At 43.0% G+C, this 22,995-nt stretch overlaps 1 long non-coding RNA gene across 1 annotated transcript; it reads left to right on the forward strand.

The window, feature by feature from the left end:
- The first annotated feature begins 1,183 nt into the window (after positions 1-1,183).
- Positions 1,184-17,697, forward strand: LOC146181653 (uncharacterized). The gene is made up of 3 exons (XR_014700249.1): positions 1,184-1,334; positions 12,146-12,197; positions 16,403-17,697. It is a non-coding gene; the product is annotated as an uncharacterized LOC146181653 (long non-coding RNA).
- The last annotated feature ends 5,298 nt before the right edge of the window (positions 17,698-22,995 follow it).

A 22,995-nucleotide genomic window follows, 5' to 3' on the forward strand; every position in this document is an offset into this window, starting at 1 on the left:
TTATTTTTGAGAAAAGAAGGGACAGTACGGTTTTTATAGTCAGTGCATGCAAGGATGCGCCGTAGTAGAGGTTTCGCAAGTCAAGGGCGGATTGCGGGAGGTCTGGCGGCGCTTCCTCCAGGCAACGCTTGGGTGTTAGGGTGCCCCTTGAATGGATGGATGGATGGATGGATGGATGGATAAGGTTAAACACGTTGAATCGGGCGGGCGCCGCCCACCCAGGTGGCGCAGCGCCGCCGAATGGCTTTTTAAACAATGAATTACAAACAATCTCATCTCCTTCATGCTAATTCAGATAGGGCCGTAAATATGCGATGTGGAAGGTACCGAAGAGGAAAAAGCAGACGAACGCCTTTTTCTTAGAGCTAGTACTGAGAACGAGAGTTGTTGAAGTTTATGCATTATTTTTAGTCGGCAACTGTGATGCCGAGTGAAAGAGTTGCTCAAGTATTGAGGTTAAATTATTAAAGTTTCAAAGGCTGTGTTATATATATATATATATATATATATATATATATATATATATATATATATAACACAGCCTTTGAAACTTTAATAATTATATATATATATATATATATATATATATATATATATATATATATATATATATATATATATATATATATATATATATATATATATATATATGCATACTATACTATGTTCATATTGTCGAGTGTTAGCCTATTAGCAGGCTAGGCGAAATAATGGCGTCATCTTCGCCGCCGTAGTAGATGTATTCACCAACCTCACTGACTCATTAACGGATTTCACCCATTGAAATGAAGTTTCTCGTTGTCTGTAGCATCGTTAAACTAGCAAAGACCACTCGTGGAACAAGAGGTACATGATACAGGCTTTTGTAAAGACCTTCTCGAATTAAATTTGCGATTCCTTTGTCAAACTCGTTCAAGGAATTGCATATGTTTTGAATACGTTTTCGTATGTTTAAATATTTGAAACACGCGACACTAAGGAAAACTTCTAATTAGAGGTGTCCATAGGCTGGAAACTAAAAACTATAAGTCGTACAGGCATTAGTGTTTCTGAATCCTAAAAGAGCTTTAAAATTACGATTCACGAACCAGCGTACTCTGCGCGGTTGGATCTTGCAAATCGCATTATATTCACCGTAAAGAAATAAAGCCGGAAATGCGTCACACGCGTTAATTATATGATTAGGCCACAATTTGAAGAATGGGTTTCTGTCTTTAAGTCGGGAATATTTCCAGCGAACCCGGATTAACGTTCAATTTTTCAGGATACTCTTCGCAAGGAATGAAGGCGGCCAGGTTTTCTGTCCTTTCCCTCTCGGTCTACCTACTTTTACTGTGAGTAGAATGCACACAATATATCTAAAGAGCCTCTACTCTATTTGCTGTATTCTTCAGCCATTTCGCCCACACCTATGCACGACATTCAGACTTCCGCAAGGCCCAGCATATAATATGATATCGTCATGAACGTCCAAGGAGCCCGCTTTTAGGATCGCTGCAGTGTATATAAAAAAAGAAATTTAACTTTACTACCTTATATTTCCACTATTATTCTTCTTAATTTTGTATTAAATGGAAGTGTTTACAGGCTGAGAGAATGATCTTGTGACGAGATTCAAGTAGCTGTTCACTGTACGTATTGCCACTACAAAACTATGTATAACCGGCTGCTATTTGAGCATTAACCAAACTTACTTAGGGAGAATGCAAAACAGTCGACGTTGTTGTAACGAGGCCATCCTACTAACCCGAGTGAAAATAATTATTTAAATATTTGCGTTCCTAAACTCTGAGTTCACTACTAGTGGCAGTTGCTTCTGGCATGACTTCCCGTTCCGCAGCATCAATGTAGGCCGCAGAATATTCACCAACACTGATTTTTCTGTGTGCAATAAAGTCAGGCATGACGTCATGCCCTAGACGGGAAGAATAAATATTAACTAAATATGTCTATTGCAACCCTATGTACATGCTCCCAACACATTATATATGCTGCTGCAACCGGATGTTTTCTCTGGTTACGCCGAAACGTGTTCATAATTGGGCATTCTAAATTACTCGAGAGGCAAACGATGGCTACCACAGAGCAGCCTTGCCATGGCTCGCTTAGGGCTGCAGGTAAGCTTGTTGACGGGGGATAGGATTGGCCATTGTTACCAAACAAATTCTGTTATTTGTTCGAAACTGCGTTAATTTGGCCTTTAATTTGGTTGAATTGATATGTGTTAATGTTTTTACAGCGCGGGAAACAGACGACAAAAACATGTATGCCGCGTTTTTCTGTTGCTGCACCAACTTAATTTAGTAGAAATTTGTTACGGTGGCGTACTAATCCGCTTTTCTAAGCACCATACTCTGTCGTAACATTTTAATCCGAAAGCCCCTGAAAGCCCTGAATTGCTATGGTGGTGAGGGCAAACGGAGAGGCAAAAATCATTAGCTGTGGCTCTCAGCTAGGCCAGGATGTACGTAACGAGATTTAAATTTAGCGTGGTTCAGCTTTGGTTTGGCTTTATACCTGGTAAGCAATCAAAGATGGAAATGCGTTTCGGTATGTGCGTAAAGCACAAGTTTATTCTTATAATTCATCGAAGATTATTGGGTTAATAGAGATGTATTCTAATCGATGGTCTGTAAAGTAGTTTGCCGCGGTTGCAAAATTTGACATATACTGTAGACTGGAATCTTTCTTGTTCGTACACCGTGTCAATTGCTAAGAGTATCTGTCGGTCTACGTCTTGATGTCACAGCTTGGTGAGACGTTCTGCACGCTTTTCAGCGCCTCCGACGCACGTTTAGACCTTCAAGGTCCATGTCTTACGCTGATAGGCTTTTTAAGTCCAAGCAATGATTTCGGGGTCGCCCAAAGCAGCTTCTGGCTGCCGGCGAAGGTACGGCGCGCCGTACATGCGCTCACGTTCAACTGCATCCATGGAGAACCTCACTAGCAAAGCACGAAACCTCAGAGTTTTTAAAGCGAAAGCCTTCCTATGCTCACTGTGCGTCGGCTGAAAGTGAGCGCTAGAACAGAAAATCGGTCGTACCTCTGGACGCGTTGTCAGGAAATGTCCGCCGTAGGAAGAGAGTTTAAGAAATAAAAATTATACAAAAGCTATTAGAAGAGGTTATAAAGAAATTAATGACTACTAATGTCTTGTAATGACGCATATATTAGAGCTTACTGAAATGCTTAGTAATGAGCAGTAATCCCTAAATTGACCTACTATTGACTTCTAACGATCAATATGCTAATGATGACTTATAACGACTGTAGTTGATCATAAATGACTAAAATGCTTAGTACGAACAAGTAATGACCAATTTTCTACTAATGATTTATAACAACCAAAATTTCTAATGACTTCTCAGACTAAAATTGATTATAAAAGAGTACAATGCTATGTATTAAGGAGTAATGACTTGATTTACTCCTAATGACTACTATTAAAAATAACCTTTCGCCTTGATACACCCTCTATTTTGTATACACCAAGCTCCGTTGGCATATGATGCTGCGAAACACCTGTAGAAGAGCGCAGCTTATTTCCATGGTAACGGCGCATGCTCGGTGGTGAAGCGTGACGTCAGGCGTCGGCGTAACGATGGAGACCGACTCGGCCAAGAGGCGGGACACCCACGCAGTTGCGCAGCTGGTTGCTACGCTGATGAAGCCTGTGCTGTTTGGCTCCGGCTGACAACGCGAAACTCTGCTTTGACTAGCATAGTGTAGCTCTCCCTGCATAACTGGTTGGTTGGTTGGTTAGACAAATTTTATTTCTAGCGGAAACAGATGCCCTCCTCTTCGCCTCCGGTTCGTAGGGCGTATCAGAGGCTGGCAGGTAGCTGTTGGCTGGTTGCGGCCTCTTCCGCCAGGTGGATGGGGCCTTAATGGATCGCAGGGTCCACGCTTCGTAGAAGGGTATCCCGGGCATCTTTGCTTGTTATATTTTGTCCTATTCCTGGAGATTGTGAGAACTCCTGAATTATGAGTTCGAAGATCCCTCTTGCTGCCCCACAGTGTTATTGAAAAAGCATTACCTCGACAGCCAAACCGAGATCTCGGGTGGCCGCAGCTACGCCGTGAAGAAGCTTAGCTACGGTCTCCTTATAAGAAATTCAGCCTGCAATGACATTTGAATTCACGTTACCCCTATGCCGCTGGCAGGAGCTGCCAACTCGTGGCACTCCTTTCTATGTGATTGGCATATCAGAATCAGCCTGCCAGAGCCATTTGCATTCTCGTTACCCCTACGATACGCATTCGCGTCCATGCAGATTGGTTGAAGCGTGACTTTATATTTGGGCTGGTAGCTTACGCTCTAGCGCCATACCCTTAATTGATGAGCTTAAATGTCCCCATTAATGTAGCACCTTACTCTCATAGGGCGGATAGGGAAATAATGTATCAGGCGAAGCCAAAAGAAGCTTCCGCCGTTGCTTTCGCAATTCAACTAGGGTTAACCAGAGCTTAACCACAACTAATACTTGTACTGATCATTGTCCCTGATGTCTGGTAGCGCCTGAAACACCCAGACCGGATTAATGCAGATATTAGTTTGCAGCCGCCTCCACGTGACAAACCTCGCCATATGTCCACCTAAACAATAGAGAAGCTACAAAAGTGTCCGTAAAGTAGGAAGGAGGTCACTTGGATTAGCGCTGGTCTGGCGTCCATAAAGTGTCACAGATATTGCGCTTTTGCTTTCCCGTAAACCAATTTTTTGCTTCTCCTTACAACGCGGTTCAGGCGTCCAAGGAGAAAGTGTGACATTATTGGCCATTTCCCTTCTTGTAAACCGATTACTAATGTATTAGCAGGAAGCGTAAAGAATGGCAGGGTTTAGGCACCATTTAAATCTGGTGATACAAGGTGGTGGTGGAAAACATTTATCGACAGGTATTAATTCAGGATGTTATGCACAATCAGACCCTGAAGGGGCCAACCCTCACAAGCACTAATTGGAGGTCCCTAGTTCGGTACCCCATTGGCGTCTGCGTCGCCCGGGCTCGCTCGACTAAGGCCGTTGGGCCTGCAAGTCAGAGCTGCGGTGCAGGGTCACCTCCCCGCACTCCTGGGCTGGGTTGGGGTGAGGGGATAGCCGGATTATAGGGGCAGGCCCACACCATAAGAAGACATCGCCCCACAGTGCGCGCAGCTGCCAGAGAAAGCAGGGCCAAATGTTTTATAGCTGCTTGGAGCAGCAAAGCATTATTAACAAGCGGATAAGCAGCCGCTCTTCCACCTTTAACAAGCCTTTATATTAGCGGCGGTAATTACTGCGGCCAGACTGGTAGCAATTAACGACATCTTTGCACGTATAATTCGGGTTAGGATGACCCTCTTGGTTGGAACGGGAGCAGGGGGAAACTTCCTCGAGAGAGAGAACCCATGTGGAAACGTCGGTAGCTTCATTTGCAGCCAGTCTCTGGTGGTTAGGAACCCAAACAATACCGATGAATGGTGCACACCTACACTTTGAAAGCTCTTTGCTAGCCCATGGCGACATGGTATAGTGATTATATAAAAGGAAGGGCACATCTGTCACATTTTCTCATGGGCACCTCAGCCGCGTACCCATCCTGCTGGAAGGTCGAATTTGACCAGCAGATAACCTTGACACGTGGTTGGCGAAGAAAACTTCCGCTTTAGAATATGTAACGATGATTAGCGATAATGGTAATAATGATATAAAAATAAATGACGATAAATAACGATTGATTTAAAAGAAAATAATAAAATTAGAAGTAGAGCAGAACAAACGATTCAGAAATAAAAGCAACAATAAATACATAACAATAAATATGTAAGAACATAAATGTACACATATTGCAAAGTACAACAAAAGTTACAAAAACGCCGCGATGCGTTAATGCTTTCGCATTCTCCGAGTGAACTTTCTGCAGTGACATTTAATTTTTGGTGCTTCCTGCAAATGACTGCAATTCCCTGTCAAACATCACCATTCCATATGTCCGCCCACTTATTTTCAGATCATCCATCTAAAGAAAAGTAATCATTGTTGCCCTCCGTATTTTACCACTGGAGCAGTGACATTGAGGCGTTGAAAAATAACTATTCCGAAATAAGCACTTGTAGCTCACCAGGTAAATTCGCGGGCTTCGCATACAATGTAAATGTATGTGCGAAACAAAATTATCGGGGACACTTAAGCTCCATCCATGTTCAAGGGTATGACGTGGTAGCTTAGTCAACCAACTGACATAAAAACCGCGCCTTAACCATGTATGTGCCTACGTGGCCAAGAAGTAGAGTGCTTGACTTGGCAGCCAAGAGCTCTGGAAGGTTGATTGTTAATCCATCTTCCAACAACAAAAGAACAACCGGCGTTGGCAGATCAACCGAACTTTCTAATATCATGTGGTCTCCTTACGTCGCGCAAACTATCGAAGGTGCAAAGCCTGACCATTCCAGCAGCTATCGCCTGCCAGAATCATGTCCGTGTAGTTTCGCTCACAACTCTGAAGCAGGATCATCTTAAGTAGCCAGAACGGCGCTAATACACTGCAACTTGCATTACCGAACCCCTGCGTAAGTTCACTTAATTTTTCAGGTTTCTTAGATGAAACACAGCGGTGAAGAGTTATTTCCCCATCAGTCGGAAACATATATATGAGCATGCGCAAAACGTACGCAATTACCCACTCTACATGCGTTCGCAATGCGTTCGGTTCACAGCGTCTTGCAACGGAATACATAGTTGACGTCGATATTTGCGGGCGAATACGTGGAATAGATGCGAGTCGCAAAAGTTACATAGAGCACGCTAGTTCAAACACCATGTTCCCTACATGAAATAATAATTGGTTCACAGCAAAGAAAAGGCGCAGTATCTGCCACACTTGCTCTGTGGACACCTTAACCGCGCCGTAAGAGAAGAGAGAAAGGTGGGAGTGAAAGAAAAAAAAGAGAGGGATGCCGTAGTGGAGGGCTACAGAGTAATTTCAACCACCTGAGGATCTTTAACGTGCGCTGACATCGCACAGCACACGGACGTCACTTCGTTTCGCCTCCATTGAAACGCAGCAGCCGGCGGTCGGGATTGAAGCCGGGTACTCAGACACAGTAGACACAGAAAACTATTCGAGCATGTAATTCAGACCCGTCTTCTTCGTTACCTAGAAGAACATCACCCACTTCCAGACACGATGTTTGGTTTTCGACCACACCTTGCGGCCCCAGACATCATGCTCTTGCTCAAGCATCAGGAGCTGACACATAGCACTTTGGACACCAAAGTCATAGTTGGTCTAGATGTCGCGAAGGCCTTTGACAATGTCCGGCATGAAGCTATTCTGCAGAACCTCCAGACCCTAGGGGTGGGACAACGAACGTATGCATATATACGCGACTTTCTCACGAACCGCACAGTGCAACTTGACACCGGCTCAGGAGATCCTTCCACCATCTCTCCTGGACGCCGGGGTACACCCCAAGGCTCAGTGCTTTCCCCACTCCTGTTCAATATTGCGCTGCTTGGCCTGCCCAATCTTTTGGCAGATATCCCCCACTTGCACCACAGCCTATAGGCCGACGACCTCACTCTGTGGATTACACACGGCAGTGACGGCCAGATCGAGGAGACTCTGCAGACAGCCATCGATTGCGTTGGTATCTACCTGGCCACAGTCGGCCTATCCTGCTCGGCCACCAAGTCTGAATACATCATTGTCCCAACCCAGGGAAGACGCCCCAGATCGCCTCCGGCATCCTTCAATCTGCAAGTACAGGGCACTCTCATACCTCGTACCGACCGAATCCGTATCCTGGGCCTTCATCTACAAGATAATGGAGAAAACACCACTACTCTTACACGAATAGATCAATCTGTAATCCAGATCAGCCGCCTGCTCAAGAGAGTCGCCAACAAGCATAAGGGCATGCGCGAATCCAACCTTTTGCGCCTCGTACAAGCCTTCGTCTGTATGCGCATTGCCTATGTTGCCCCTTACCTTCGACTCACGCGAACAGATCGGGAACGACTGGATGCATCACTGCACAAGACATACAAGACAGCATTGGGTCTACCCATGTCCATTTCCACCACCAAACTGATGACCCTCGGGATCTCCAACACAGTCGACGAGCTGATTGAAGCGACTCTAACTTCCCAATATGAGCGCCTCTCGCTGACACATGCTGGCCGTGCAGTACTGAGCCAGGTAGGAATCACACCTCTGAGGGCGACTTCTACGTATATGGACCTCACGCCTGAGCAGAGACACAGTCTTCGTATACCTCCGCTTCCCAAACGCATGCATCCAGAGTATCATACAGAGCGCAGAGCCGACCGAGCCCGACAACTCCACAAACGTTTTACCGGTCGCCCCGACGTTACGTACACAGATGCCTCCCACCACCCCCGTCGCCCCGCTATGGTTGCGGTTGCATTGGCACCGCACCGAAATTGGCACAACGCCTGCAGCGTCCTCAACGCCGCAACTGTTACCACCTCGGAAGAGGTTGCCATCGCGTTAGCTCTGACCGACCCCTTCACCAAAGCAGTCGTTAGCGATTCCCAACAAGCAATTCGTAACTTCGATGCAGGTCGCATATCCCGACAGGCACACACTATCCTCCGATCTCTCCCCTTACCGTCTACACCTCGTCTTATCATATGGACCCCAGCTCATGAGGCGCTCAGCGGGAACGCACAGGCGCATGCTCTAGCCCGAGAACTCAGCTACCGGGCGGAGCACCCTCCTCAGCCTGCCGCTTCCTCTGACACTCCCCAAGGCACTCATTCACGCCTTGTTACATACATGGACATCCTCCAGCATTATCGGCTCGAACGGTGTCTATACCCACCTGCACACCGGGAACCAACTGCGTACCACCGAGCTCGCCCAACAGCGCCAGCTCATTTTGCGCGCATTGGAGGCCGCAGAGTCCCAAGGGATCCCTGCTGACCTTCTCTAAGCAGTGGAACCAGTCTTTCGGCTGGTTCCCCTTCTTTGGGAGTAAATAAAGAGTTTATCATCATCATCATCGAGCGTCTTACCACTGTACCACCGTGGCGGGGCGTTCTCTGTATGAAAAAAAATATGTTCATTGGAAAGGAAAGGCGCCTTATCTGTCAAACATTCTTTTTCTGTGGTGATCTGACCCGCGCCCTAAGGGGAGGGAGTAAGGTGGGAGCGAAAGTAGGAAGAGAGAAAGGGGAGCTGTAGTTGAGGGTTAAGGAGTAATTTCTACCACCCAATTTTTAACGTGTACTGACATCGTACAGCACAGGGACGTGAGTTAAATATGGACACCGGCTGCTGTGCCTAAAAGAAATGATGAGTCTTTAGAGATAAATGTAAGAACGATGTTGATAGCGTTCTCTCATATTTGGGTCAGCATATCGTAGGTAATTTGTTTTAACCTGCTTTCCGTACATTTTGTGTCTACGTGCATTTTAAGTCCCGAGCGCTCAGTGAGCTTCGATTATAATTAACTATCGGTTAGTTTCGATTGGGCTTGACGCATTTGTCGCTGCTCATGTGACTAATGATTCTAAACACAAGCGACAAAATATTTGAGGGTCATCCTATTAATCTGAGCTGTCATTAGAAACACGTATTAAAGAATTAGAGTTTTTGAACTCACAATGCTAGTAATTTTAAATTTGCCCCAATTCAACGATTAATCCTATGAGGCATATCGATGAGAAGATCAAATTACTAGCCTTGCAAGTTACCTTCGCTCTTGGGGCAGGAATGCCAGCGGGATGGTGGTGTAGCGTGAGATTTGGGCAGCAGTCAAGATAGGTAAATGTATTACGTATGCCTAAAAAGTGGTTTGGCAGGATTGGACATGCTCGCCACTCAATAAGGTACCAGGTGCCCAAATATTCCCTTGAACCCGACCTTCAAGGACGATAAGAATCTAATTCAATTATCGCAACATGTCAGCCCTAAGGAGAAGACGATGAGGACGAAAAAACTTTATTGAACCCTAATTTAAAGAGTTTCTAATTATTACCTAGAGGGAATGCAGGAGGCGCTGCACATCATCCACGATTGAGGGCCAAGGCATGACGACAAGAGAGGCTTTCAGATGTGGCTTGTTCACCGTTTTATGTATTGGACGTTCTTGCTCTTCATGTTTGTTTTGATCGATGTTTTATGCTTTGTGGCGTCGAGTGGTCACTCAACAACGGACGCAGTTCATTTGCGTTCCAAAACATCCGAAGGCTGCAGTGACTGCAGCTCAACGAGCATGATCACCGTTAAGAATGGGCAGATATAGAAACTGTGTTTCCTTGGGGTAAAATTCACAGATGTCTGCTTTTGCTGTAGGATCGTCGATAATGTATAACTGTACGATAAAGAAACGGAAATGATCGATTTTTTATTTCTTTTGGTGCGCACTTCCATGAATTTACATTGTTTACGTTGTACATAAGATGGTTGCTTGAAAGGTCGAGTTCTCTGGTTTGTCAAACTCGTGCTCATGTCTAGAGATATATCGATCGAGACAACCACCGAAGATGAAAAACGCCTTCGCAAGTCAGCTTTTTGTTACTGCGATATGCACATACATGCCGTTAGCGAAGAGCTGCTCCGGTCAGCTGCTCTGAATGGTATGCAGATATTAGCGGTCATGTGAACTGGTGTGGTTATCTCCTTCATTTCGCCTAGACTTAAATATTGGCTGATGAGGCGCGAATACAGAGCGGCAGACGACACCAAAGAAATGATTAAGCTTGTCGCGCTACCAATAGGGACGCTCCTGAACTCTACTAATATAGACGTTAAATCTTCTTGAAATATTATTAGATCTTAAAAGTCTAATGTGCCTATTAAACACGAAAAAAAGTTTTTAAATGTTTGCTCTATTTGGAGAAATGAAAAGAAGGCCCCCGCTAACTATGGGTACATTCTCTGGTCGTCTATATCTTCTTGATTTCCTGCTCATGTTTTGTAATTTGCAAAAGGCTGATTTTATTAATTAGGCTCGTTTTGATTTTAAAACAACAATTCTTATAACAATGCCTATTTTTACAAACGTTTATATTTCTGCAGTCATAAATGCGTTTGAGGGTAAATTCGACCCTGTATTTCCGGAATTCCCGAGGTGGAAGAAATCACTTATTAAGAAACTCGCACAAATGGTGGCGCCAGGTTTTTATCTATGTATTATCAAGAAACGCGATGCCATACTGGTAGGCTAGCGGCAACCAAATGGTCACATTCTCACCACATTTGTCCCTAAAACAGAGTTTATGTCTAGACGATTCTACACATAATTTTCAGTTTATTTCACCACGTATGTACAGCATATTGAAGACGAGGTTGAGCTAGAGGTTAGCGAATTCAAATAAAGAAGCATTCGAGTGGGGAGCGCTTGGGCACCCCAGTACCTTAGGACTAATCATACTAGGTAACTTGCAAAAAGGTTACAGATTCAGAATTACTGGCTGCTCTGTTAGGGTCTCTGCAGGCATCCGATGTGTATGCAATCATCCCAATCTCCGCCAGGGCAGTTAGAATACGGCTGTCGTGACGCCGTCTTCAGGATCAAATCTAGTTTTAACTGCTGTAAAACCAGATTATTTCCGCTCAATGAGTCCAGCAGTACTTTCATAATAATATGTAATCGCAGGTGGAGCGAAATATGACACGTAGGCTTCTAGTCCAAAACGTGCACCTTATAGATCTCCCCGACGCTGTGGCTCAGTGCTTCAACTCTCGACTGCTGAAACCAAGCATGAGGAATAAATACAGGCCATGACCGCTGCTTTCTATGGAGGCTAAAAGTATGGCTCTCGTGTACTGTGCGATGTCGGTGCACGTTCGAGACCACAGCGTGGTGGAACGAGCCCTCTACTACGGCGCCATTTGTCACCTCAGGTATTAAGGACATAAAACTATATAAACTCAAAACCAACTAAATCTAAGTGAAATAACATTACTGAATTTTTGTTAGTCATGGAAGTTGATATCTGTGCATGTGTTTTGCGGTGCTGACAAATATTCTCTGTGATTCGTTAAGCTTTGGGCCGCTTAACCACTGCCTTTAGGGCTGTTATAGGCCAAAATTATTGTAATTTTATGTGTACGTTTAAAAAATGTGCTCTCTCATCTAGAGCGACAGAGAGACTATTCACAGCGACAACCTGCACCTTCATCTTTAATTTCAGAACAAAGTCCGGGCATCCCGCTCCCGCAAGCGACCAGCAGTGTGCCTCACTGGTAAACGTTGATTTTTTTTTTACCTTTAATCAATACCCCTCACATGTCACAGCGACTTCTTAAATTCAGTGCACAATTGATGCCATCGGTAAACAAATGTTACGTTGACTACTAACAAGTCACACAACAATATAAATCAATGGTCCTTTTCTGGGAACAAACATTAAGATACAACTGTTCACGAAACTAACAAGCTACCTATAGACGATTCTGCATTAAGTCTTGCTCCGAAAGCATTGTTTTTTTTTCGTAAGAAACAAGTTGAAATATGCCACGCATTAAACGGGTTTAATGAGCGGCACAACCTGAAAAAATATTTTAAAGAGTTAGACTCTATTGCACAGTGATTTTCACAATATTATGTGAGTTACCTCGCATCAGAGTTCCGATAACTATTAGATATTGTATAAATATTAAACCTCTTTTGCCACCTTTCGCTAATGCGGGCATGTGCGTTTTCTGTAGAAAATATAATCTTTGTAGCGCACGTTTGCATAGCTTTCAACTGTCAAAATTAATCTCAAAATGTCCGCTGATCAAGTGGTTCTGTAACTGAGACTTCCAAGTCCTTTTTTTTTTTCCTGTCACTGTCGAGTATTCATAGCTGCGTAAGAATATAACATATGTGATTGAAATAGATAAGCATGCTCACCTTTGATGTAGAAGTGATAACTGCTAACATAACCCGGGGAACTATACGTTTCTACCATTCTGCTCAACAGGATTCTTTTTCTAAATTTTTTTGCCAGATATGTTGTTCTCGGACCCCGATTTAGCTTGCGTGATGTTTAGTATAAACGTGTAGGCGCTCTCGAACGACTCCAGAATTTGCTAACAAAATTCGCGCTCGTCTGCTACTCAGTTCGCGTATCACAGGAAGGTAAATAAAATGTTATTTTAATTATTTATTTAAATGCCCTAGGGGTCTAGATGGACATTACAAAGGGGGGAGGGAAGCATATAAAAAAATTGGTTGCATAAAATGCACATGGGTTCCTGTCATACATAATACAAATACAGGAAAAACAGTAATGAAAGGACAGTGTGATTTATAAAGTTAGCTCAATGTTGTACATTGTGGGCATGGTAAAGCACGCCAAAAAGCAAAAAATATATACATGTATAAGGCCGGCAAAGGCACAAAGCCGGCAAATTCAAACAGACTGCAATGCTGCTCTAGACTCAAGAAATGTTAGCAACGATGAGTGGAAAGATTATGTTTCGTTAATGGACACAATGCTGCCAGGTAAAGCATTCCACTCCTTTATAGCCAAGACTAATGAGGAATTCTGATACTTGTTTGTGCGGGCAAAAACTGTTTGAATTTTATATGCATGAGCGGTACGGGATGATATGTGATGTGCAGCTCTGATGTGCCTGCGCGCAAAAGGTGATATGTGTAGTAGATTGAGTGGGACAATAATAGGCGAAATACTTTTCTTCATATATCAAGGTCCAGAAGATTTAAAGATTGCCTTATTGCAGTGACGCTCTGGTATGGGGAGTAAGACCGGAGAATAAAGCGGGCTGCCTTATTTTGCACAGGTTTTATGGAGCTGGATAATGTACCTTAGTGGGGATGCCATACTTCAGAACAATAATCTAAAAGTGCTCGAATTAGGGATGTGTAGGCCTTTAGCTTGGTATCAGGGTTAGCTAAGTGTAGACGACGTTTTAGAAGGCCCTAATTGTTTCAAAGATTTGCTAGTAATATATGCTATGTGGCTAGGCCAAATAAGGTAATCAAAACAATTGAAATGCTGGGAGACTGGGGAGACGTCCGCCGTCATCACCTCATCTGCAGACTATTCCCTTTCATTGTGTAGAAGCATACTGCAAAACATTAAATCCACCTGTGTTGTGACACACCTGAGCACATGTTAGACGTGACTAAATGGAAGCATAATAATGTAATCTATTTCAAATTTTTTCCTCATCGCATGGCTCATTGGTTCTTCGCAGGGCAGCACGTTGAGTGGTGGTGCTGGGTAATGATATAAACTTTCTGGCTTTCTTGTACACAGGAAATAAGAAATGATATTGTTTATCCCAGCTAAACCAAGGCGAAACGAAAGCTTAACTTTGTCAGGTTTCGTAATGTATCTTGTTACTCATCATCGTCATCATCGTCAACACTATCCCTACTACAATATTACTCAAATAAATTCGCCGTCTTTGCATCGCTACTACCATCAATATCATTATGGCTGACTGTAGCGTCGTTATTATCGCTAAGTGTCAGTATGGTCTTTACTTGTAGCCCATTGCCAATGAAATGTCAAAGGTCAAAATTCTTCGACACCATATGGGGGTGCGTGATCCTTCGTTATTGCCACATTGTGTACTCTCGATCATGACAGTCGCTGACGCGAGGGGCGGTGAGGAAGGTTTAGCTTCAAAACAAACAAACAACATGCTCTAAATGATCGAATGATACTCAGAACAAGAATGCGCATTACCTTATATTCAAACGCAGAGCAAGTTAAATATAAAAATAACATTTTTATTGATTCATTTTCTTGTACCCATATGCTTTCTGTACTCGTGTCTTGGCTTCCTGAAAGGCTGGGACTTGCTGATGCGTGGCAACTATGATGGACACTCTCTTATTGACTCATAAGCCAAAGAAGGAGCTTGCAGGGCTAGCCGTTGGTTAGCTGTCCAGCATCTGTACACTATGGGGTTTCAATTGTGAAGTGGTTTTGAAACATTCACAGACACTAATGCAATTAGATCACTGGTTAGGCTGTCGAAAACAAACAAACAAAAGAAACAGTGCGACATAAAATCTGCATATTAATACATCAGTAAAATGGCGCGAGACTGCGTGCCCGAAAATGCTTCGTGAGGCGCTTACAGAAACTAAACAGCCCCAGAGGAGCCGCGCATTTTTAATTTACTTCTATATCAATACACATGTATTCATTCGGTTTTAGCAGGGTGGATACGAAATGCAGTGAGAACAGAAAGTACAGAATACAGCGCTAAATAGCTGGTGAGACATGAGGCCCCTAACTGCGTGTAAACTCAAGCAATGAAAGAAATGCAACCTAACGGTAAAAAAGCGACAGTGATAATATACAAAAACATCACTAGCTACATATACAAATGCGACTCATAGCAAATTATAAACCTTGGGTTACAAAGTCGTTAGTAATATTATTCCTTTCAATAATACTCCTATGACGAAAACGAAACTTGTAGTAATTCTTTCAGTTATTGGTGTACTCAGCAAGCGTAGTCAGGCAGCATAACCGCAGGAAAAAGTGAGGGGGCGTGAGTTGCAATAAATATAGTAACCTTTATAAGATGGAAAATTTAAGCTGCTTAATCGATTCCTTTGTGTCAGGGGGGTGTCAATTCACTTCGCTTGAGGAGTAGTTGTCAATAAACCCCACTGGACATGCTTTTCACATTTAGGAGCTTAATATTACTTGTATTGTTCGAAAGAACCGAATATGGATATCGCTTACTCCATCATTGGACGAACGATTCAATTGGAGGCAAGAAAACGCAAAGCAGATGTATACAATTTTAAACAGCTACTTAGGAAGAACGGTTTTCGGAAGCCATGCCCAGTGACAACTTCGACATGTTTGTTCTACGAGAGCGTGTTAGCAATCAGAGGCTCCCAGAACGAAACACACTCTAAGCATAAGTTATTTCATAATAAAATATAGAGTTTTAAGGGTATCGATTGTTGTATTGAGTTTAATTTCCCATTGCCATCCATTACGTAATCTTACTATACTTTGAAAGTCGTGCTTGATCGTAACTAGATTAAACTAATCTGTGGCAGACGCAGCCCCGGCTACAAAAGTAAACCGAATGAAACTTTGACGAAGTAAATATTCTCGATGAATTTTGTTTTGAGAATGTCGGACAAGCCCCAATTTCAATACAGCTTAGGTTACTTTGAATACGGCGCTAATCTTCCCCCAATTTTAGCTCTTCCACATATAAAAATAATTTTTATTTAAAGGGGCTTTTCTGGTGTGACACGCCATTAATTTCAGTACGGAAATTTAAACATTCCGTGTAGACCTAAGAGACTAGAATGCTTGTTTCTTATTGTAGTATGCATACATGTTTATTATTGTACTGAGCGTTCGCTGAACGAACCATCCATGGCAAATTGCTACCTTTGTTAAAATGTGAGTCCACCAGTGCCATTCTAATTCGCTTTTATTTTTGTGCCTCGACAGTCATGCAGCGTATCTGGAGATGGTCAAGAGTGCGGTCCCAATTGCTCTTGCGTGAGGGATTCATACAACGCATCGAATGATCGGGAAGGATTTTGTAAAAGTGGTGGTGGAAATGCAGCTCCGGAAGAACTACCACCTGACCAAGAAATTCTTCTAAACAATTCATACCGCGAACCCCGAAATACGCCTACTGTTCAGCTTTCAGCAAGTCCTGCAGATGTTTCAATTGGGTCCCTCAAGCCGGAAATCACGTATAGCAGCCAGAGAAGTGATGGAAACGAAGTGCTTGGAGAATCGGATGCTATAGGAGGCGGTCTGGGTTCTTCTATTGCACCAGAGAATGTTATCGAGCGAGCCTATGGAGGAATGGGAATGTATGGGGGAATGGGAATGTATGGAGGAATGGGAATGGGTGGTAGGGGAATGGGTGGCATGGGAATGGGAGGAATGGGAATGTATGGGGGAATGGGAATGTATGGTGGAATGGGAATGGGAGGGATGGGAATGGGAGGGATGGGAATGGGGGGAATGGGAATGGGAGCAGGGGCAATGAAGCTGGGTAGAGCAATAGGAAGTATAGCACGACAAATCTATATGCAACACCAAACTAAGAAAGCAATGAAACAGAGAGCTAAGCTAGCGCAAATTATCCAAGCACCACACCAGACTAGACCTCAAGCTGTTACCTCCGACTAAAGCCGGCTACCACAATGTGAGCCTTCTATCAGAAATTATAAATAGTTGCAATGCTTAACGGTATTCTGATTATTATACGCATGTAACTGCACCGTTTACGTGTTTTACATCATCCGAGAAGCTCTTAGGTACCTTTACTTTGTTCCTAGCATAAGGCGAGCAGTTTGTTCTGTGTTCCTCGACGTCAGGAAGAAGCATAAAAGAACTTTTTCAGAATGTAAGAAAAATAAACTGAGTGCAGAAATAACAGTCTAATTATTATTGCAATATCAATAGTTCACATGTGCCTAAATAGCAGAAAGTGCAACAGCCAAAATACAATGATGTTAACAAGAGAGAGTGAAATAAACTCACAGTTGTGAAACTTGTTAAAACGAGAAATGTGGCTATCCTCTATGTACCGTTCAAGCTGCTGTTAGAGAATATGCGAAATGGGTGATAAAGCTTAGAAGAGCTTCCAATTCCCACTTTTTACGCATATTTTTTTGTCGTGTCACTTTCCAGATTGTCCCGAATTGCGATAACTTGTGAACTCTTTAGATGCATAATAAATACAGTACCTAAATCTGTTGTGTGGAATAAAATTAAAATATTATGAACTTTGGGAAAGCGCCCTTTCTCGATGGTTAAGTGCAGTGTCCTCTTATTGTGAGCCATGCATTGCATCAGCTACCTTGAAGTTCTCTGTCAGTACCCATTTATGACGGTCTCCATGTTTTCACCTGTGAAATTCATCACAGATGTGACGGTTTCCCACAAGTCACTGCGATTGATAATTCTGCACAGGTCACAACTGCCTCCTCTGTGTCTTCCACGCATCTCTTTCAAATGCACAACGGTGAGATTTTGGATGAAAAACGCTGCCTTTAAGACAAATACCAAAAATAGAGATCGAAGACGCACACACAAGCAGAGTAGAACTGTATCAGTATTGTCGACGAAACACTCAGGAACGGAAGTCAGTAGCAGGTGATTTATAAAGAAGACCTAAAGAAGATCAAGAAATAGTAGCCAATTGCCAGTGCTTTAAAATTTCAGATGATTTTGCTCCCACGAACCCACTACGCCCTTTAACAAGCAAACTGATTTTCGAATATCTTTTTCTTCAAAGCTGGTTAGAGTCAACGTTTTAGCATAGTGTTCTAGGCCGCAAGCTGCGTGCTGGTGACGGCCAAGATCTGTATATTTAGACTGGCATGCGCCACACAGCTCTACATGGTACAAATAAAAAACCGTTGGATTGATACTCTAGCTGCTATTAATGCGGCAACATGATGGACGTGAACGCCGGTGTACACTTTGGGAGATACAATCTAATGAATAAAGCGCTGCAGTGAAAGCGGACTAAACGCGGAAAACATAACCTTGTCTCCAAATATGATTTACTAATGTGGAATTAGACGATTAGGTTCTCTGCACGTTTTGTTTTCAAAACGTACTAAACAAAGCAGAGTGAAATCTAATATCGCCTTATTTCAGCTGTAGTTACACTCCAATATGTCTTCACTAGACAAGTGCTCTGAATAGGTGGGCCTCTTACAGCAAAATACCCGTAGAGTCTGTCTTGTAGCATTCATTACTCGGTGTACCTTCCAATTTAACATGTTTGCGTCCACGTGAGGTGTCTACCATTGAGGAATATAAGTTCGTTTGGCAAAACTGTTCGTTAGCGCACTGTGGCTTCATTGTAAATTTGACTTGGTGCTTAATGCGGGAATTTCATCTTCCCGCCCTTTCTCTTTAGTATAGTGCCTTGAGAACTACCTTCCTTGTTTATGTAGCCGCATAACAGCCACAGTAGCCAAACTTTAGAGAGAGTGATATTCAAGTGGACTTCTTTTGCAAGAAAGAAATGCGAGTTTTAAAACCTGCATCTGATCAAATGCTACGCGGACTTAGAAGTACTTGTCAGTTTGACTGCTAACTTAGAGCCTAGTATATAATAACGAGACTAAGTTGCTATCAATGCGGTATCAGGAAATCGCATGAGATTTTAAAATACCGCACTATGAAAGAACGTCGCTTTGTTCCCGGGAGATTGCGCAAACGGTAACGATCGGCAATGCCTACACGACGGGCAGCGGGTCAACGGCGAGCTCGACCATTTCATGTTTTAGCGCAAATTTTCTTTCCAAAGAAAGGAAGAAGCCAAATGCAGCAGAAAGAGCATCGATTAATGCCGTCGTGTGGGACAGTTGGTGAGGCATCATAGAGAGGAGCAGCGCAAGTAAATACGGACACAAGACACGTGGAAAAACATGATTACCGTAGGCTGTAAATCAAGACTCCTCTCATATCACCTCAAAGCGAAGTTGTTCTGCGCTAGTCATAGAGTTCTTACACTAACTAGAGGGAAAGCTGAGGGCGCTGCACTTCAGCCAACATGGGCGCGCTAAGAATCATGGGTCGGTGTGCTACTTGTTGCGGGACAGTCAGTTTTTCTCGGATGCATGGAGTGGCGCTACTATGATGTTTCTTTTCATCATCATCATCATCATCATCATCATCATCATCATCATCATCATCATCATCATAATCATTATCATCATCATCATCATCACCATCGTCATCATCACCATCATCTTGAGGTGCGTACATAGACCGCAAAAGCCATAGTAGCGAAGGCGCAAAAGCTGACGTCGCCAATAAAAGGTTTCTGCTTCCCGAAATGCCACTAAAAACTTCCTTAAGTACGTGCACAACCATAAATAATTCTAAAACGTTTTTTCCTTTCTAAAGTGTGTCTATTAAGTGCGAAATATTGGTATTTGTGCTGCTCAAAACTAAGCCAATAGGAGAAAGAGCCATCGCTTAGATTGGATAAATCTCACACTGACGTGCTGTTTCTTTTTATTTTTGCAATTTATAGTCACAATATTGAATGATAGGACATTATTTACTGTAGAACAACGTTTATCTTTGCATTAGTTTTGGCCAAAAGTTGTAGTTCTGCACTCGGTAGCTCTCCGGCCCGTGATGCTTTGAGCGCCCATGGTGGCTGAACTGGTCGTCTGGAAACGCCATGTACGCTCCCGTAGATGGCAGCAGAGCTTTCCTCTAGGTAAGAGTAAGGAAGTCTATGGGCGCTAGTCCCGTTTTTCCGTGTGCCTTGTGTCCGTCGTTCCTTACGCTGACCCTCTCTATTTTGCCTCACAGACTGGCCCAAACGAAGGTAATAATCGATGTTATTTATCCTACATTGGGCTCTATACTGTCACGACAGGCTGCGCAAAGTGCAGCGTTTTATTCGTAAAATTCATCGCCATCACGACCAGTAAATAAAGAGTCCTGCCATATCACTTCAGAAAGAACCTGGCCTGTGCTAGTCCTGTTTTTCCACGGGTCTTGTGTACATGGTTGCTGGCGCTGCTCCTCTAGAAGAGGTTTCTACAAAAAATGTGGCTCCATTTTGGATGGTGAACGTGTATCTACTAAGAGTGCTAACACAAGAACCAGTTGATAAATTATATTTGGAGACTTATTTACTACTAGCTACAAAATGAGATCGGGGTGGTGGGGATAATGTACGACTTACTAAGAACAAACGCGCATGTGAGCAGCACCGGAGATGCCACCGCTATCCTGATTTGATTAAACTTGGCACCAGCGTAAGTAGAAGACGAACACATAGAAGAGATATAGGGACAATAGACGGGCATGAACTAGTTGGTTAATCTCAAACGACACTTATATACATACATATATGGCGCAAAAATTATTACTAAAATGCAAAAGGGGTGGCCATTAACGCACGTATATTCTGCTTACACAGTTAACCAGATAAGCGTCTTCCTTCTGTGATAAGGCTAGTGAAGTGCTGGCGGATTTCTCAGCTTTATTTTAAATTCAGTGTGCTTCTATGATCTCTCTGCAAAGGTTCTTTCTTTCCTTACCATATGTGCATGTGGCGTTGAGATGCGGTCCACGTATTTTGTATTTTTTGCACGTTTTACAATGTTGTTACGCTTACAACTACGTTTACGTTTACAATGTTCTGCACGTTTTAGAGCGTGAAAAAAAAAAAACAACGCAAAATTAACCACAATTCAACATCACGCGCACGTGTGGTAAGTGATGAAAGAAGCTTCACAGCGAGATTAGTGAAGCATGCTGTATTAAAACAGAAGCTCAAAAATACCTCAGCACCTTCTCACTAGCTTTACCACGAAAGAAAGACGCATATGTGGATGCTTGTTTCCACAGAATCCACGTGTTTTAATGGCCACCCATGTTGCACCGTACGTATTATTGTTGCACCTATGAATGTATATATGTGTTATTTCGCGGTAAAAAAGTAGTTGATGTCCAGCAATTAAATTTTACAAATTGTTTTCGTTGTGGTGTGCTTGATTTCCCGTATCGAGTAAAAAAAAAAATGCTATGGCCCCTAAAACAAATTAAATTTTTGGAGATAGTTTTTGTGTTGATCAGTGTGAAAAAATGTAATCATGCAGAGTTTTTGTGTTGATCAGTGTGAAAAAATGTAATCATGCAGATAATTGATTACAAAAAAGAATAAAAAACGACCACAAGGGGCCGGCGAGATAAGCACTTACGATTCCAGTGCTTTACCAAATTAGCGACTGCTGTTCAATCTTATATACTTTTCTCGGCATTTATGTTGCCTGTAACCTATCCTTCAAAGTGTTCGCTAGCATCACCCCCTTCGACAGCGTCGGACCTGACACGTTCTCTAAGAACGCTAGTGACACGTAGGAAAGCGATCTGTCGAGGAAAGTGGGTGCTGTGTGATACCCCGTCCTCTTAGGCTAGCTATAATGTCAAGCCCTCGTGGAGCTAAATAGGCAACAAACACAAGTAAAATGAGGAAATTCATTATAAGATACTTATTGGGATCGACAGTTACTGACACTTGGGTAAACATAAAGAATTTTTTGGTTAACTTGTAACAAATATTGCTCTAATCGTGAAGGTAATTGAGAAGGAAGTAGAAGACAAGCGACATTAAGACGCTGGTGGGATCAAATCCACGATATCAGAAATTCGCGACCAGAGATCTAGCGACTGACGTACAGAGATGGCAGTTCTAACTTCTATGCTTGTGTTCGTCACTACCGCCCTCGTCTATAAGGGTAGACATGTGTCCATTCATGACTTCCCAAAACTATTACGGAAAAATTGAAGTGAACCATAGAATTTAACGACAGCTACCGAGTGCTGCCAGATAACCCGCCGCAACAATCAACCTGCCGTGCCTTTTGCGGACGGTGTTTTTGTCTGGCTGTTTATCGCCAAAGCCGCCACATTGTTCTAAATATCCAGCGCTTCAAGCTTTGCTATGTCTCCCTTATGTTGCCGAACTGAAGAACCATAAGGATGACACATCGTTATTATTGGTAAAATCTGGAACAAGAAAAACACAATCATTTCGGCTTGCATTCCAGTCGACTCCACAGGGCCAAAATTATTTGACACGTAATTGTGATGGAACTGTAAGTACGTATTACACGTTAAACAATGGTAAACTCGCCGTGTTTTAAAAGGTACTTTTACGCAAATATTGACGAGAAATGTCTCACCATCAATTGGAATGGAAAGATGTGCATTTAAATGTTTTCCTACCATTGAATATAGTATTTAATATTCATATAGAACACCAAGAGCTCAGTTCTGCAAAAAGATTGTAAAATCGCTGTAAAATATTGTAGGTACTCTTTGTGAGCCCAGTAGTTCAAATGTATCAAGCTTCCGATGTGTAGCAGGATCTTACTTTTAAGTTTGTCCTGCGTGCGCACAAATAATAGGGCGTCATTTCACTGGAAGCCAGGGAATTGTGTTTTTGAGAATCAATCAACAGTAGGAACAGCAAAAAGAAAAACATCAAACGAGGAAGAGAGTAGTTTACCAAGCGATGGCTCAATGAGAGAAAAAACAAC

Source organism: Amblyomma maculatum, chromosome 8 (genome assembly GCF_055883805.1).
Source record: "Amblyomma maculatum isolate TAMU_Amacu chromosome 8, ASM5588380v1, whole genome shotgun sequence".
In the NCBI taxonomy this organism is placed as follows: domain Eukaryota; kingdom Metazoa; phylum Arthropoda; class Arachnida; order Ixodida; family Ixodidae; genus Amblyomma; species Amblyomma maculatum.